The sequence below is a fragment of the Hemiscyllium ocellatum genome, chromosome 13 (genome assembly GCF_020745735.1).
Source record: "Hemiscyllium ocellatum isolate sHemOce1 chromosome 13, sHemOce1.pat.X.cur, whole genome shotgun sequence".
NCBI lineage: Eukaryota > Metazoa > Chordata > Chondrichthyes > Orectolobiformes > Hemiscylliidae > Hemiscyllium > Hemiscyllium ocellatum.
Window position 1 is genome coordinate 87,323,766 of NC_083413.1, and position 13,829 is coordinate 87,337,594.

General features: G+C 43.2%; 1 protein-coding gene across 2 annotated transcripts in view; it reads left to right on the forward strand.

Annotated features, from left to right (window-relative positions):
- Positions 1 to 11,317, forward strand: part of LOC132821984 (ephrin type-B receptor 1-like) — a 494,253-nt gene extending 482,936 nt beyond the window's left edge. For both annotated transcript variants that reach the window (XR_009645375.1, XR_009645376.1), the window contains exon 17: positions 10,980 to 11,317. The gene's annotated coding sequence lies outside the window, so the exon portion shown is untranslated. The remainder of the gene's footprint in view (positions 1 to 10,979) is intronic.
- Positions 11,318 to 13,829: the final 2,512 nt, after the last annotated feature.

Consider the following 13,829-nt stretch of genomic DNA (forward strand, 5'->3'; position numbering starts at 1 on the left):
CAAGTAAGTGGAAGGAGGAGAAAAAAAAACCTCAATCTAAACTCTTGGGAGCTGCTGTCAGAATTTGAAAAATGACTGAGGAAGTGTGTGTTGAGTGATTGTTTTATGACAGAGCCCAGTGGCAGGCCAGCGTTGAGAATTGGGGCTGTACTGCTGACTGGTTTTACAGGTGCTGAGATAGAGCTTCCTAAATCCTGGCACTTTGCACATCACGAAACACAATCTTGCTGCCCAACTCAAACTCTGTTATTCACTTTGCAATACTTTTCCAGACACGTCATTGTCAGACTTTGATATGGACCACATACTTGCATCAAATTAGCAGCACAGGATTCAGACCATTCAGCCAACTGGTTTCTGCTAGCGTAGAGGCTCCACATATTATCCCTCCCACACTATGTCGTCTTCCTTCCCCCATCAAAGAGTCATACAGCATGGAAACAGACTCTTTGGTCCAACCAGTCCATGCCCAACACAATCCCAAAATAAACTAATCCTACTTGCTTGATCCATATCCCTCTAAACCTTTCCCATTCATGTACTTGTCCAAATATCTTTGAAACATTGTAATTGTATCCACAGTCACTACTTCCTCTCAAAGTTCATGCCATACCACACTGTGTACAAAATTTACCCCTCATGTTTTTTTTTAAATCTCGCTCCTCTTACCTTAAAACAGTGTCCCTGAGTCTTGAAATCCATCATCCTAGGGAAAAACACAACTACCATTAAATCTCCCTATACCCCACAATATTTTATAAACCTCTGTCAGGCCACTTCTCAACCTTCTACGCTCCAGTGAAAATAAATCCCAGCCTACCCAGTCTTTCTTTATATCTGAAACCTTCCACAGCCAACAACAACCTCCAGTTTATTCAGCTTTCCCTTGACAACACCTATTCAGTTCCCAACAACCATGTGTAGCATGAACATTCCAAATAATCTTTGCATCATATCTTTCCTCCTGAATTTCTGATTGGATTTACACTGGACACAGGTATATGAGTTTGGCTGAGGACAATTGGATGTCTTCTTGCAGGTACATGACCTGGAATCTTCCAGTTACCTGAACCTTTCCACCCCGACCCCACCCACTGGTTGGCCAGTATCTCCATTCTCACTACAGGCACCTTTGTGCAGCTATTGGAAAGTAATTCCTGGCCGTCAAATAAACTTTCCACACACCCCCAACCATCCCCCACCTCCCCAAATGACCTCAATAGTTTTATAACAAATAAACAAAAGCATTGAAACAATCGTGGGGCCCAGTTAAGTCTGTTGGATAGATGGGCTGTTTCAGTAGAGCTGAGTATTCGTCTGGAGTCCTCATTATATGAGCTTGTACGTGCAAAGGAGATTTACCAAGATGTTGCCGGGTCTGGAGAGTTTCAGCTATGAAGAGAGATTGGACAGACTGGGGTTGAGCAAAGGAGATAGTGGGCCAGTATGATTGAGATGTATCAAATTATGATAGAGTGGAAGAAACTTTTCCCCTTGATGGAGGGATCACTAACCAAAGTACACAGATTCAAGGTAAGGGACAGGAAGTTTAGAGGACATGTGAGAAAAATGTTTTCACCCAAAGGATGATGGAACTCACTGCCTATAAGGGTGGTAGAGGAAGAAACTCTCATAGCATTGAAGAAGTATGGTAGTAATGTTAGGTCACATTGGATTCAGGTTGAGCTTGCCAATTGAATGGGTAATTGGCTTAACAGCAGGAGACAAACCTTATTGAATTCTTTGAGAATGTGACAAAACATGCTGATAAAGGTAGATCAATGGATGTAATGCACATAGATTTTGGCAAGGCATTTGATAAGGTTCCCCACTGAAGGCTCATTCAGAAAGCAAGGGGGCATGAGATACAGGAAAATCTGGCTCTCTGGTTATAGAATTCGCTGGCCCATAGAAAACTGAAGGTGGTGGTAGATGAAAAATATTCAGCCTGGAGCTTGGTGACCAGTGGTGTTCTGCAGGGATCGGTTCTGGGACCTCTGCTCTTTGTGATTTTTATGAGTGACTTGGATAAAGAAGTGGAAGGTTGTGTTGGTAACTTTGCCAATGACATGAAAATTGTTGGAGTTGTGGGTAGTGTGGAGTGCTGTTGTATGTTGCAAAGAGACATTGACAGGATGCAGAACTGGGCTAATAAGTGACAGATGGAGTTCAGCCTGGAAAAGTATGAAGTGATTCAGTTTGAAAGGTTGACTTTGAATGCAGATTACAGGGTTAAAGGCAGGATTCTTGGCAGTGCGGAGGAACCTTAGAGTCCATGTCTGTAGATCCCTTAAAGTTGCCACCCAATTTCGTAGGGTTGTTAAGAAGGTGTATGGTGGGTTGGCTTTCATTAGCAGTGGGATTGAGTTAAGAGCCACGAGGTTATGGTGTAGCTCTTTAGAGCCTTGGTTAGCCCACACTTGGAATATTGTACTCCGTTTTGGTCGCCTCATTATAGGAAGGATGTGGAAGCTTTAGAGAGAGTGCAGAGGAGATTTACCAGGATGCTGCTTGGACTGGAGGGCATGTTTTATGAAGAAGGGTTGAGGGAGCTAGGGCTTTTCTCATTGGAGCGAAGAAGGATGAAAGGTGACTTGATAGAGGTGTATAAGATGTTGAGAGGCATAGATAGAGTGGATAACCAGAGACTTTTTCATATGGAGGAAATGTCTATCACGACGGGGTATAATTTTAAGGTAATTGGAGGAAGGTTTAGAGGAGATGTCAGAAGTATATTCTTTACGCAGAGAGTGGTGGGTGCGTGGATTGCACTGTTGGCAGTGGTAGTAGATTCAGATACATTAGGGACATTTAAGCGACTCTTGGATAGGCTCGTGGAAGATAGAACAATGAAAGTGTGTAGGTTAGTCAGATCTTTGAGTAGGATAAAAGGATGGCACAGTATTGAAGGCTGAAGGGCCTGTACTGTGCTGTACCATTCTATGTTTAATATGAGACAGCGTGGTGTTGGACAGTTGCTTTTCGGACTGAGGCCTGTCATCGGTAGTGTTCCACAGGGATTGGTTCTGTGTCTTGTTTGTAATTTATATAAATGATGTAAATGAGAATATAGAAGGCATGGATAATATATTTGTGGACAATACCAAATTTGGTGGCATAGGAAATAGTGAAAAAGGTTTTCTAACATTACAAATGGATTTTCATCAAATAGGTCAATGGCCTGAAAAATGGCAAATGGAGTTCCACCTGGATAGGTGCAAAGTATTCCCTTTTGGTATGACAAACAGGGCTAAGGTTTATACAATTAATGGTAGGGCCTTGGGTAGTGTTGTAGAAAAGAGGGACCTAGGGGTGCAGGTGCATAATTCTTTGAAGTTTGCATCACATATATACAAGGTGGTTAAAAAGGCATGTGGTACACTTGCCTTCATTGCTCAGTCCTTTGAGTACAGGCATTGGGAAGTCATGTTGAGATTTTCCAGAACATTGGTGAGGCCTATTCTGGAACATTGTGTACAGTTCTGGTCGCCCGGTTATAGGAAGGATGTTATTATGCTGGAGAGGGTTCAGAAGAGATTTAGCAGGATGTTGCTGGGTAATGGAAGATTTGAGTCATTTACAAAGGCTGGATAGGTTGGGCCTTTTTTGACTGAAGGAGTTTGAGAGGTGACCTGAAAGTGGTTTATAAAATAAACATTTTACACAGAGGGTGGTTCATGTTTGGAATGAAGTTCCTGAGGAAGTAGTGGATGCAGGTACAAATACAATGTTTAAAAGACACTAGATAAGTACATGAACAGGAAGGGTTTGGAAGGATATGGGACAGGAGCAAGCAGGTGAATTGAATTGAATTGAATTTATTGTCACGTGCGCTGAGGCACTGTGAAAAGCTTTGTCTTGTGAGCAATACAGGCAAATCGCATAGTTAAGTAGCACAGATTGTAAATAATAGGTAAACAGCAGCAAAAACAAAAACACAGCTACAGGCGAATGTTAAGAGTTTGTGAGTCCATTCAGTATTCTAACAACAGTAAGGTAGCAACTGTTACAAAACCAGCTGGTGTGTGTGTTCAGGCTTCTGTACCTTCTCCCCGATGGTAGAGGATGTAGAAAAACATTGCCAGGGTGGGATGGATCTTTGAGAATGCTGGCGGCCTTTCCTTGACAGTGGGCCTGGTAGATGGATTCTATAGATGGGAGGTTGGCCTTTGTGATTGTTCAGGCCGAGTTCGCCACTCTCTGTAACCATCTCCGATCTTGAATGGTACAGTTACCATACCAGGTAGTAATACATCCAGACAGAATGCTCTCGATGGCACACCTATAAAAGTTGGCAAGGGTATTCACCGTCATTTCAAATTTCCTCAGCTGCCTGAGGAAGAAGAGATGTTGTTGGGCCTTTGTAACCAGTGCGTCCACATGAAGGATCCAAGAAAACTTGTTCTGGATGACCACTCTCAGGATGTTGACACTCTCCACTCATTCCACCACTGTGCTGTTAATGTGTAAGGGAGCATGAGTAACATCCCGCCGAAAATTGATAATGAGTTCCTTGGTTTTGCCGGCATTGAGAGCTAGGTTGTTCTCAGTGCACTATTTTTCCAGGTCTTCCACTTCCTGTATGTAGTCTGTTTTGTCACCATTTGAGATTTGACTGACTATGGTGGTGTCATCAGCAAACTTGTAAATGGCATTCGTCTGGTGGGGCTAGTTTAGTTTCTGATTATGTTCAGTATGGATTGGTTGGATTGAAGTGGGGTCTGTTTCCATGCTGTATGACTCTATGAGGGGTGGCACAGTGGCTCAGTGGTTAGCACTGCTGCTTCACTGTCTGTGTGGAGTTTGTACATTCTCCCCATGTCTGCGTGGGTTTCCTTTGTGTGCTCTGGTTTCCTCCCACAGTCAGGTTAGGTAAATTGGCCATGCTAAATTGCCAATACTCTTCAGGGATATCTAGGTTTGGTGCATTAGTCCAGGGAAATGTTGAGCGATGGGGTAGGGGTAATGGGTCTGAGTGGGATACTCTTCAGAGGGTTGGTGTGGACTTGTTGGACCACACGACCTGTTTCCACACTGTAGGGATTCATTGTGTCTCTGATGACTCTATACATATTTAGATGAACCCTTGCGATACCAAAGCATACAAGGCTATGACCAAATGGGATTAAAATTATGAGATGGTTGCTTTTGACTGGCACAGATTCAGTGGGCTGAAGGGCCATTTTCTATTTCTGCGACTCTAAAAATGTCAGGTATGCTCCCCCTCGCTGGCTGAGCTAGAATTGTAAATTTACAGCAAAGGCTTCGCGATGAACAGAACACGTTTGCAAAAGGAAGAAAACCTTTTTAATTATTGATGATCTTCTGTGTCCTGAAGAATAATCCTCAAACTCCCAAAAGCTTGGCAATGCACGCCCTCGGTTTGGTGAGGTCCGGGATACAAGAATTTTTCAAAACAGCCAGCCTGCAAAATAAATCAGGATGAAGCTGCTGTTTATTAACTTGCACATGGAAGCAATCGACCAAACATTAATCAGTTCTGAATATAAATTAAGTGTCAAAAAAAAGGGAAAGGTAAAACCAACAATAATTGATTCATGCTTTTAATTATCCCCATAAAAAAGGGATGATACCGATGGTAACTTGTCATGAGGAGCTGTGGTAATGTATTGTTGAGGCAAGGTTCATAGGGGTCACTGAATGCCATCTGAGTGGTGAAAGCACCATCAAACATGTTCCTAGCCCAGGTTCAGCCTGAAGCCTTTGTTCAATCAGATCCCAGGACACACATTATTTTTTTCCTTGACACACAGCTAAATAGAAGTTTCGAAGGTTATGAGGGCTCTGACAAAGTTCAGACAAACCAATCTGTCACTGTGGGGAAGGGTTAAGTAGCCAGGGATACATGCTTAAAAATTATCAGCGCTTAGGGGAAAGGAGAGGTCAGAGAATGTCTTTTTAATTGTCCGGCATAATAATTTACCAGGGAAAGTGCTTGAAATTGAGTTAATTAATGGGTTAAGTAGGTGGTTCATGGCTTAGGACATATGGTGCTAGGCTGAGTGATCAGAGAGAGGCCAGACTGGTGTGTAATAGCCAATTGTATTACAGACTTATATATTGGATATGAAATGATGTAAATCAACAGAATAAGACAAATACATTTTTATTCATTTTTCCAGTGTGTATTTCCCAGCAGAATCTTGGGCCCCTTCAATCACACGGCACCAACACTGACTTCACTAGTTTTCAAATCTCCCCTCACCCCACTTCATTCCAGATCCAACCCTCCAACTCAGCACTGCCCACTTGACCTGTCCTATGTGTTCCAACTTCCTTCCCACCTATCTTCTCCACCCTGCCCACCGATCTATCACAATCACTCACCACCTACATCTACCTATCACATTCCCAGCTACCTTCCCTCAGCTTCAACCTCACCCTCCTATTTATCTCTCAGTCTCCTTCCCCCACTACATTCCTGGTGAAGGGCTTTTGCCCGAAACATCGACTCTCCTGCTCCTTGGATGCTGCCTGACTTGCTGTGTTTTTTCCAGTGCCACGCTTTATGACTCTATCTCTCCAGTATCTGCAGTCCGTACTTTCTCCTGAAGAGCTATTGTTCTCAGCCTTGGACTCAGAGATAGCCAGGTTGGAGGAGAGGGGTATTCTGATAAAATGGTCCAGTGAGCTGCTGGTTAGTGGATTGATGTTGGGTTAGGTAGATGATCTGTTGGGAACTGGGAGCAGTCTGTGATTCATTGTGGACCTGTGGGAAGCCACTTATGCTCCTCCTTGGCTGCATGTTGAGGCCAGTCAAACACAAGAACCTGGGCTTTGGGGAAGCCCACTGCCAGTGGCCTTGGTAACAGACACTGCCATGTATCTGAGAAAATCAAGACCACAGAACAATTGTCAGGATTGTCCGCTTGACAGACCCTGATGTCTGTTTCAAAGTAACCAGAAAACACCATAAGCAATATGGCAGATCCTGTTCAGACCGTGTGTGTCAGACCCCACCATGCACATTAGCCTGTCAAGAGGATGACTGTCTGGAATTGCACTGCAACCCACTGACCCCATTTTTTTATCCCCTTTGAAAATTATTTATTCATGAGATGTGGGCATCACTGGCTGGGCCAGCCTTATTCATTGCCTATCCCTACTCGCCCTAGAGAAGGTAATGTAAGTGGCCAACTTAACCTTTGCAGTCCATATTGTGTAGGGACACAGACATTGATGTCCGGTGGGGGCGGGACTGGAATTCCAGGGTTTTGACCCAAGTCTGAAGGAATGGTGATATATTTCCCAGTCAGGACAGTGAGCGGTTTCGAGGGAACTTGCAGGTGGTGGTGTTCCCATGTATCTGCTTCCCTTAATGGATGTTGTGGGTTTGGTAGGTGCTGTTATGTGAATGTTCACAAATTAATTGAGTGCATTTTGGTATTGGTACACACTGCTTAAGGGAATGATTGTTTAAAGTTAGTCAATGCGCTGCCTATCAAACATGCTTGTTTGTCAGGAAGGATATTGGAGCTGGCTTTGTAGAGTCAGGAGATAAGTTACTTGCTGCAGAATTCCGAGACTCTGACCTGCTCTTGTAGCCACTCTATTTATATGGCTAGTCCAGTTCGGTTTCTGGTCAATGGTAACTCCCAGGCTGTTATAGAATCCCTACAGTGTGGAAACAGAACCTTTGGCTCAACAAGTCCACACCAACCTTCCGAAGAGTAACCCACCCAGACCCATTCCCTACTCTACAATTACCCCTAAATAATGCAGCTAGGTTACACATCCCTGAACACTATAGGCAATTTAACATGACCAATTTACCTAACCTGCACATCCTCGGATTGTGGGAGGAAACTGGAGCACCCGGAGGAAACCCATGCAGACACAGGGAGAATGTGCAAACACCACACAGAGAATTGCCCGAGGTTGGAATCGAACCTGGGCCCCTGGCCCTGTTAGGCAGCACTGCCAACCACTGAGCCACCATGTCGCTCCTTTTTATTTTAAACAGGATGCTGAGTTGCCTGATCAGCAACATAACACTTTGAGAAGTTGAAACAGCGAGCCTTAAATAGAACAAGCAGGCACCACTGGGATGTTGACAGTGGGAATTCAGTGATGGTAATGCCAATGAACAAAAAGGAACAATGACTCGATTCTTTATTGTTTGAGATAGTCAATGTCTGAAACTTGTGTGGTGTGAATGCCCAAGCCTAGATATTGATGTCTTTCCGCATTTGCGTCATTATCTGAGGAGTTATGAATGGTGCTGAACATTGTGAAATGATCCATATTTGGATCGAGGCTGTAATGAGGTCAGGAACTGAGTGGCCCTGGCACAACCCAAACTGGGTGTCACTGAGCAGGTTATTGCTGAGCAGATATTGATCCTGTGACTCGAAGGTAATCATTGAGTGGGGGAATATGCTAAGCTTGACATGGCAGAATGTTTGAATAAATTACAGTTCTGCTGCTGCTGATAGCCCACATTGCCTCGTAGACGTCTTATTTTGAGTAGTTAGGTTTATACAAAATGTATCCAATTTACCATGGTGGGTAGTATCACTCAACATGTCGGTTTGTCTCCACAAGGACGGTGGGGTGGTCACAAGGACAATGAATCTGCAGTTGGCAGATTGGTCGGGATCAGATCGCTATCGCTAGTTCTCTCACTGCCTGCCATAACTCAGTCTAGCAGCTATGTCCTAGGTCAGGAGTGCAGCTGCTGAGCCGCTCTTGGTGGTGGGCATTATTGAAAAGTGATAATCAGCAGACAGATCTCTTGGCCACATTTGACCTGATTGCATGAGACTATGTGGGGCCCAAAGTCAGTGTTCAGGACTGACAGTACCATCCCTTCCTATCAGTAAATCTGTACAGCTGTAACAACACTTTGCAGTGGCTTGAGGTTGTGAAAAGCATCAGGCAGAATCTTCTGGGCCCACTCAATCTGTGAGTGAGCGATCTTAATTGGGCCAGAGGCAAACAATCTGCTTCTTATGGCAACTTGAAGCTGGGACGTTAAAATCTGAGAACCTTCTGGGTGAAAGGGCTTGCCTGACTTTCATGGCTAGTTACATGTTTTGCATTCATTAACCCATCAACCTGCTGGATTACACTCATGAGCACAGCCTTGTTTGGTCGGAGTGGAAAGCACTAGTGTTCAGAAGTTCTGTTGTCTGAGGTGTGTAATTGGTAGTGTAAGTTACTTCTTCCAAGCTATAGGAATCTGGGTTAGAATCCTACAATGGTAGATCATAAAAACCCTACAGTTTGGAAACAGGCCATTCAGCCTTCGCTGATCCACCCAGCCCCACACCCTTAACTTATCCTTGTAAGTCTGCATTTCCCATGGCAAACCTACACATCCAGCTAGCCTACACATCTTTGAGCTGTGGGAGGAAACTGGAGGACCCAGAGGGAGCCCACACAGGCACAAGGAGAATATGCAAACTCCAGTCATCTGAAGCTGGAATTGAACCCAGGTCCCTGGTGCTGTGAGACAGCAGTGCCAGTCACTGAGGCACAGTGTCATCCATACACTTGTATTCTTCTAGTTATGTTGAAAGTTGATTGAACTGATAGTGCATGAGATGCTGACTGCTGCAGCTGCTTTTATGTTGTCAGTATGAATCCTTGAAGATGTGTGGGAGACAATGCTACTGTGGTGCCAGTAGTGCTACGTTGGTAGTTGCCTTGAAGTGATAGTATCTGGGAGCTTCTCATCAGAGGTTTGCATGGGAAAAGAACACTATTACAAATTACAATTTCAGGCTGAACATCTCACAGGTATCTCAGACACATCTATATATCATACCCCTTACACTGAACGAATTTAAATACAGCAAGCAAGACCTCTTATGACTGAAACTTCTCATGGTTGGTCTGGTAAGGTCCAGTCAAGTTTAACCACCTTATCCTATATGGATGTACCTCAAGAAATAACTTGGAAGGAGACAAGTTACTGAAGTTTTACAATTGCTCATGGACTTGGCTGCACATGCATTTATTTAGACCAGCATTTACTACCCATCCGCAAAAACAGAGGGCAGTTAAGAATCAACCACATTGTTGTGGGTATAGTCACATGGCAGCCACAACAGGCAAGGATGGCAGATTTCCTTCCTGAAGGAACATTAGTGAACCAGATGGGTTTTTACCGCAATCAGCAGTGATTTTTATTGACTGAAAAAGAAGCATCTGATGAGAAGACCTGGCACCCAAGTTCCTGCATAACTCACACTCATAAGAGCAGGAAGTATTGAATGGTAGGTATTCAGGCTGAGTGCAGGAAATGAGTCATACTCTTTCAACACTGCAGCTAGGATCTCTTGAGGTGCCCAGGGGTCCTGACTTCTGGAGCCACTTCTGACCAGGCTACTTTTGTCCATTGGGATGACCTCTTGTTGCCATCCCTAGGGAAAAGGACTTCCGCAGAACCTCGCATGAAGTATAATCTTTTAAAGATGGAACCTTGACATTGAAGTCAGGGAAGTCCTGGTGAGGATTGGGAAATGCGTTCTGCCCGTAATCTGTGTTTATTTACCTGTACATGTATTTTTAATGAGTTGAGAAGGATGTAGTCACATATATTAAAAAAACCCAACTTAGCCCAAATAAGGCAGCATGGTGCTAGAGTGATTAGCTGCTGTCTCGCAATACTAAAGATCCAGATTCAATTCCAGCCTTGGGCAACTGTCTGTGTGGATATTGCACGTTCTCCCTACGTGCCAGTGTGGTGGTCCTCCCACGGTCTGAAGTTGTACAGGTGAGGTGGATTAGCCATGGTAAATGTGAGGTTACAAAGTGGGCCAAAGTGGGGAACTGAGTGTGGATGGGCTGCTCTTTGGAGCCGCCTCAATGGGCTCAATGGTCACCTTCTGCACTGTCAGTATTCTATGAAGTAAAAGCTTCTGCACTTGAACCATCCTCAAAGAACAACATGCAATTTGTGATTACTGCTTAGTCATGATTCATATTACAGTCTTCTGTCTTTATTCCTGCAGGATAAAAACATTGTGTCCAGTCAAAGGATAGGGGAAGTTCAAACACAACCACCTATCCTCAAAGCGACCACATCAAGTGACTGGAGTGTGAACCTTTTTTGTGTCCTCGTGATATTTGAGCACTTGTCATCCCTCCTCTGGGATTTATGAGGTGTGCAGGCATGTTGCAAGCAGCACTCTGTAGATATGGAATGAAATACTGTAAAAAATCTCTATTTTTTTTTGCTTTCCCTGTACATTCCCAGTTTGTTATTTGTGTGGAGTATGTTTCAGTTTGTAACAGTTAAGTTTTGGAAAATATTGTACTAAAATGCACTCAATAAAATGAATTGAACTGATTAAAGACAGAAAACTCAAATGACTCTGTACTTTATTTAATTTGAAGACTGTTTTTACCTGGATTACCAAATCACCAAAGAGAAATTTGGCAATGACACTTTTGTGTGATGCAAGTTGTTGTGATCTGGAAGGCACTGTCTGAAAGGGTGGTGGAAGCAGACTCAATCATAACTTGCAAAAGAGAATTGGCTAACTACATGGCAAGGTAAAATATGTAAGCCTATGGGGCAAGGGGTAGGGAGTTAACTTAATTAAATAGCTCTGTTGCAGAGATGCTGGGTTACTGTCAAATGATATACTACGGAGAAGTCAGTCATCACTATGAGATCCTTTTGGGATCTCTTGTGTTTCATTGGTTTAAAATAACGAAAGACAGCCTTATTAAAATATGTAACATTCTTAGAGGACTTGACAGGGTAGATGCAGAAAAGTTGTTTGTCCTTATCGGATGTCTAGGACCAGAGGGAATGAACTCAGAATTAGTGGTTACTCATTTAAGATGGAGATGAGTCAAGATTTCTTCTCTCAGAGGGTTATGAATCTCTGGAATTCTTTACTACAGAAGGCTGTTGAGGCTGGGTCATTAAGCATATTCAAGGCGAGGAAGGCAGATTACAGTAAGAGAATCAAAGGTTATGTGGGGGAAAAGGCAGGAAAGTGGAGCTGAGGATGATCAGGATCAGCCATGATCTAACTGAATGGCAGAGCAGACTCAATAGGTTGAATGGCCGAGGTAGTATCATAGAGTCACAAAGTCATACAGCCTGGAAACACACCCATTAGTCCAACCAGTCAAGCAGACCATGTGCCCAAACTAAATTAGTCCCACCTGCCTGTCCTTGGCCCATATCCCTCCAAACCTTTCCTATTCATGAACTTACCCAGATGTCTTTTAAACATTCTAACCGTACCTGCATCCAGCACTTCCTCTGTAAGTTCATTCCATGTGCAAACCATTCTCTGTGTAAAAACGTTGCCCTCATATCCTTTTTAAATCTTTCTCCTCTTACATTAAAAAGATGCCCCCTATTTTTGAACTCCCCCATGCTGGGGAGAAGACCCTTGTCACTCACCTTATTTATGCCCCTCACGATTTTATAAACCTCGATAACCCCCTACATACCAGTGAAAAAAAGTCTCACTCTTTCTCGTCTATTTTTATATCTCAAACTTCTGCTCCTGTGTCTAATGATATTTTTGTCCTGTCAGCACAGAACAGTTGCCAGTGCATAATAGGCTCTATTTAACTTTCTGTATACTCACAGTAGTGTAGATCACCTTCGACATATTTGTATTAACAGATACCATTCTGTAAACCAACTTTCTGCACACCAAAGCACTGCAGCTCTCTCTCCTATATGCCTGTAGTACATAGAACATAGAACAGTGCAACATAGTACACGCCCTTCGGCCCTCAATGTTGTGCCAGTCTTCTATCCTACTCTAAGATCAGACTAACCACCATACCCTTCATTGTACTATCTTCCATGTGCCTATTCAAGAGGCGCTTAAATGTCCCTAGTGTATCTGACTCTACTACCACTGCTGACAATACATTCTACGCACCCATCACTCTCTGTGTAACGAACCTACCTCTGACATCTCCCCTCAACTTTCCTCCAGTTACCTCAAAATTATGCCCTCTTGTGATGGGCATTTCCACTCTGGGATAAAAGCCTCTGGCTGTCCACTCTATCTATGCCTCTCAACATCTTTCACACTTCTATCAAATTACCTCACATCCTTCTTCGCTCCAGTGAGAAAAGTACCAATGTAAAGCAAACTAAACTGCATGATCCAAAACCAGCTTGCTTATATCTCAAATCTGCTAAACTGAATTTAACTTGACAGTAACACAATTTAATGGACAATAGACCTGTCTGCAGTAACAGAGGCATTTTTTTAATTACAATACTCTGAGTGCTGTAGTAATGCGCAAGGTGGATTTGGCTGCAGAAAACACCATCTGGATGAAATGTTCCTCTGAGGTACCATCTGTCCTCTCAGATAGGTGTAAAATATCCCATGACCACTATTCAGAAGAAGGCATGTGATGTTTTCCCCAGGGTCAGGGACAATAATGGCACAACCTTGCTAAATACCTGTAGGACTGCAAGTCAATGTTCTTATATCCTTGGTATTAAGCATTCACATATACATACTACATAAGGTCCCAAGGTACTCTTTTATACATATGTTTGCATAGCTGCAGTATTACATGTCTTTGTTTTGTATACCTGCAGTAAAACAATTTGTATTTCTGTATATAAGTGGCATTACACTAATGAGGCTAGCAAAAAGGGAAGTGCAAATGCCTCACAGCAACAGTCATTTAACATGAAATTGTGTTTTTATTTTCTTGATGTCTGGGTAATGATGTCCGTGGTATTTCAAGGAAGTTCCAGCCTGTTATATGGAAACTGAATCAGAACAGCTTCTAAATGTAGTATATTAAATTGTATCAAATTTCATAGGAGTTCACTGTATGGAGGAGAATAGATGGGAATTGAA